Raw genomic sequence first — 4989 nt, 5'->3', positions numbered from 1 at the left:
GTTACATGCTTGTATCACTTCTGAAACGAAATTGCTAATCTTACAGCTTCTGTAAATTGAATTTATCGTTGGTATATTAAATCAACTTAGTGTCTAACTCAATGTTTCTCAATTGAAGCTCTCAGAGCCGCATGTGGCCCTCAAGCATCCTTTTGGTGGCTTTTGATAGTCTTCCATCTCTAAGTATAATAAATTTCTCTTTAATTGATTTGCTTTTTTACTTTTTTGGTGTAGTCCACTAAAAAAATGTTTACTGTATTAAACATTACATTAAACACAGTGAAACTTCTCTGTGGCTGATTTGAACTTCTGACCAAGGAGGAGGTTATAATACTTTACCCACTTGACCATTTCACTTCTACAAATGACTCCACCCCTCCTCCACATCAGTTTTATCTGCTGATGGATTATCTGTGTGTCAAACAGGCTTATCTCTCTCTCTTTGTGGCTTTTTTTAAAAATAAAATTGGCATGTTTATAAGTGTTAAACGAGGTGAAATTCCAAAGCATTCTTGAAATGTTGCAGGTTGTAGAGAAGCAAGGCGGATCCTCCCTATCACCGAAGATGGTTCCAGAAAGTGGAGGTGTTCGGAACAAAGTGGTGTTAGGCATGGCGGTGAGTGTAGTAGGGTACCTGAGGATAGCCGTAGACAAGATTAGTCACCAGTTAATCCTTTTATCCTTAATCTGCACCCATCACTGTCATCATCATAATCATTTACATCATTATTGATAATCAGTGTCATCACCATCACCTCCACCATTATCATTATATCGACATGGTAATGCTCTTCTAAACCAGTGATCTGGCATCACACCTGAACTAATAATATAATTAAAGGTATAGGGAAAAAAATTAGTAACACACTGCAGCACACCTAACATCTCATGGCACACCAGTGGGCCGCGACACACCGGTTGCGGGGCACTGTTCTAATCAGTCTGTGACTCATTTAATTAAAAACAAAATATGCATGAAATAAAGGGTTTCCTTGTTATAATTAAGGCAACAAGCTGTCAGAATCGTTAGCACACTGGCCAAAATGCTCAGTGGCATTTCATCCGTCTTAACGCTCTGAGTTCAAATTGCAGTGACATCAACTTTACTGTTCATCCTTCTGGGGGTCGATAAAATCAGGTGACATATTTGTCATATGTATGCATAAATATATTCTTGGTCTGGGAGTGAACTCACAAACATTTGTTTCATATATAATTCTAATGTTCTTATCCACCAGACCATTAAGGAATCAACTCTGTCGGCACGAATTATGGAAAACTCAATAAATCCACTTCCCAGTTGCAGGGTTCCAGGGTCAATCCTACTTTGTGACACCCGAGACAAGACAGGTGTTGTCTGTCATTGCTACCAAGTTGACTGATGACAACAAGGACATAAAAATTTGGTTGATGGAAACTGTGTGGAAGCTTGACAGATGCGTGTGGGTATATATGTGTGTGGATGACAATATTTGTGGTATTTCAATCAACCACCACTATCATCATTCCATTTCATATTTGACCCCTCTGATCCATTTCCTTGTAGTCCCCTTAGCTGATCCCTACATTAGTAATACCAGACTTAGAGATTAGTCAACAACCCCTCTCATCAACCCACCCTGTTCACTCACCTACCTCACACATGTCTTTCTTTCCTTCCAAGATGTGTCCCTTTTAGCTGCAGTATTTGTTGTCTTCCTCTAAATGTAGTTAACCCCAAATTCTACCCTGCACGTGCAGCCTGTTATGCCTACCCCAATAAACCTTTTATTTGTTTGCAGTGCACTTTAATATTGCCATGGGTGAGGCTTAGACTCAACCCAATCCTGATTAAACTGGCTTTTGATCGAATGCTTTCCAATTGTGACCACCCTGTCTTATTATTCACATACATTATATATACGTTTATACTAGTTAATATATCCTTTACCTTTTTTTTTAAAGGTATTAAGGTGAGATTTGATGGAGATTTAACTGTTGAATTTAACAAGTCAATCTTTAATGTAGAGGTTCATTGGTTAACTCTTAATATTGTTTGAGCAACAAAAAAAAAATCTCTCCATTCTGTCTGTCTGTCTGTCTTTCTCTCTCTCTCTCTCTGTTCCTCTCTCTCCCTCTGTCCTCTGTTTCTATCTCTCAGTCTGTCTGTCTCTCTTCTCTCCATCTCTCCTCCCTTTTGGTTTTCTCTCCTCTCTCCCCACTCCCCACTACCTCTTTATCTAGTTCCCTGTGTGTGTGTGTGTCTCTCTCCCCTTTGTCCTCTCTCCTCCTCTCTCTATCCACCCTCTCCTCCACCCGTATTTGATTTTTCCTGTTCTTAATAAACAATCCACCTCAACAATATAAATGTGCTGAGGTCATCTTTATTGATCGTCTCTCCTTTCTCCACCATTGTTGATGTTTCGACCTACAGGCGTTTATAGTAAAGTCTTTGTTTAAAAAAAAAAAAAAAAAACCCTACAAGGTCTCACAAAAATTAAGACCCTGTACATCACTCAATTATTTTATCCCCCACTTCGTTTTTTGTTCAGAGATTGTGAGGCCCTAAAGTGTAAATTAACTCCGCTACTCAAAATTTATTCGGTTTTGCTGCCTGATCAATAAAAAAAAAGCAACATCAATTTAGTTTCTTACACAAACATAAAGCCTGAGATTTTTTAAGGAGAACGTCAATGTAATATTTGATTTTTTTATGCCTTTCTCATGGCATAAATTAACAACAAAAGCCACCCGAAATGTTTCTGGAAGAACACCCGTTTAATATATCTGGTGAAGGTTAAAGGGAAATAACCGTGGAAATCACGACTTACCGTTCCTTCATTTCAACGGATTCTATCCCCCTCCTGTCTCTCCCTCGTTCTCTCTGGTTCTCAACTTTTTCTTTTTAGCTAATTTACATGTCTCACTCTTTCCTTCATATCTTCCTCTCTTCCTTTGTTTTTCTGATATTCTCCCTCTCTTCTCCGTTCTCTTTCTTTGTCTCCCTCTGCCACCCCACTCTCCCTTTACCAAACACAATTTGGAATTGTTAATCCGTATCATCACATCGACACCAAACCCTCAACAATTGCCATCATTGTGTTATTATTCATAAATTATCCATCGCCCTGACCCAACACTGCAGTCTATTACACACTGACACTGAAACACAGTTACCTCCCTTCCATTTCCTTGCTCTTTATGTCTCTTCAAAAACCAATTTTTGATTAGCATCAAACAAAAAAACGCAACAAATAACTATAAACAAATATAAATAAATATTAAAAAAGCTGTCTTTGTTTGAGGAGACAGCTTTTTTTCATTATCAATGTAGCTATCGTCTGAGTACGACCCGAAGGGTGTATTTTTTTTATTATTTCAATTTTATATATTTGGGAACAATATTGCTGTTGTCAGATATTTCAGATTTGAAGGATGGTTTAGTAAACAAGTTCCAAAACATTTTATGTCATAGAACCAGAACCTTTATACCATTGTCCATAAAGCATAGAACCCCTCCTCTATATGTTGGCTGCTGTTTCTAGGAGCAACTGGCAGGATGCTCTTCCCTCGACTCAGGGTGCTTGTCTGGTGTATCTTGGGGTAACTTCTAGAGATACCTATTCTCTCTTCTGCTTCTCACTCAGAAATCTCCATCTCTTATAGATCTCATAATACCCATGTTGAGAAAATGCTGGTTCTCTTTAATCAACCGAGATTTTCTAATATTCTTTCTGCTGTTCTCTTTCTCAGTACTCTCTCTCTCTCTCTTTTTCCTCAATCACAGTCTCTCTCTTCCTCACACCCTTCACTTTCTCATTCCCTCTTTTTTGGCCTTATTAACTCTCTCACCTCTTTCTTGCGTTTGTTGGGGCTACTAACCTCTCTCCTGGCATCTTGGGGACTACTAACCCCAAGATGCCGAGTTTGATTCCAGGCAGTGACTTGAATAATAATAATAATAATAATAATGATGATGATGATGATAATAACAACATCGAAAAATACCTTAGGAATGAGAACCCAGGTTCGAAATTTCCCTGATGAAGGCTGGAGGGTATATCAGCCGAAACGTTGTGTTAAAAACAAACAGGATGAGGACAAATATCCATCAATTGTAAATAATGTAAATAAGAACTATCATAGTTCTATTATTTAAAATCTATCACAGGAATTTAAGCAGTGAAATGCTTCTAAGGTATTATAAAACTTGGAGATTTGTTTTGAGATGAGGAGCAGAATGGAGAATCTTTAAAAGTTACCTTAGATAGACTTGGTAGTTATAAGTGCTAGATAGATGTCTGTCATTGTTGAGAGACATTAACTTCTGGAATGACACAAAACAAAAGCATTAATGTTTTTTTTACACAAGAAAGCATCTGGGTCACAATGTATGACATGATGTCAACTGCTGGTTCCTTGTTTTAATTGAAATCTTAACCTTTTTGAACCCTTGAGGTTGTGGAGTTAAAGGCCAACAATAGACTGATGCTCCCAGCCCTGTGTACTGACAGTCAGAGCCAGGTGAGCCTGGGGTTTATGTCAGGTGGGGTGGTCACATGCTGAAGTAGTGACTGAGACTACTACCCAAAGCCTGAAAGTATTGGTGTTACACTAATGAATAATAAATACACCCATCACTATATATCTTGTCCTTTTTATCAAACACACTAACCTGTCTGTTTGTCCCTCTGTCTATCTATCTACCTACCTACTTATCTGTCTACCTACCTGTCTATCTACCTACCTACCTATCTATCTAGCTATCTAGCTATCTGCCTGTCTGTCTGTCTACCAAATCCATTCACAAGGCTTTGGTCGACCCGAGGCTACAGTAGAAGACTCTTACCCAAGGTGCCATGTAGTCGGGAAGCAAGCTTCTTCCCACACAGCCATCCCTGTACCATACATATATTCCAGATGCACACACACACACACACACACACAATCATAAAATCATTAAAAAGAAGGGACACAAAGGAGAAAGGTCAGTTTGTACAAAAAAGAATG

The 4989-nt window shown here is 38.5% G+C and overlaps 1 protein-coding gene across 1 annotated transcript in view; it reads left to right on the top strand.

Moving 5' to 3' along the window:
• The first annotated feature begins 513 nt into the window (after nt 1–513).
• Nucleotides 514–4989, top strand: part of LOC128250616 (neurabin-2-like) — a 9548-nt gene continuing 5072 nt past the window's right edge. Inside the window, exon 1 of the mRNA XM_052976039.1 lies at nt 514–616. The gene's annotated coding sequence lies outside the window, so the exon portion shown is untranslated. The remainder of the gene's footprint in view (nt 617–4989) is intronic.

Source organism: Octopus bimaculoides, chromosome 23 (assembly GCF_001194135.2).
Source record: "Octopus bimaculoides isolate UCB-OBI-ISO-001 chromosome 23, ASM119413v2, whole genome shotgun sequence".
Taxonomy (NCBI): domain Eukaryota; kingdom Metazoa; phylum Mollusca; class Cephalopoda; order Octopoda; family Octopodidae; genus Octopus; species Octopus bimaculoides.
This window is presented reverse-complemented; position numbering and strand designations above follow the sequence as displayed.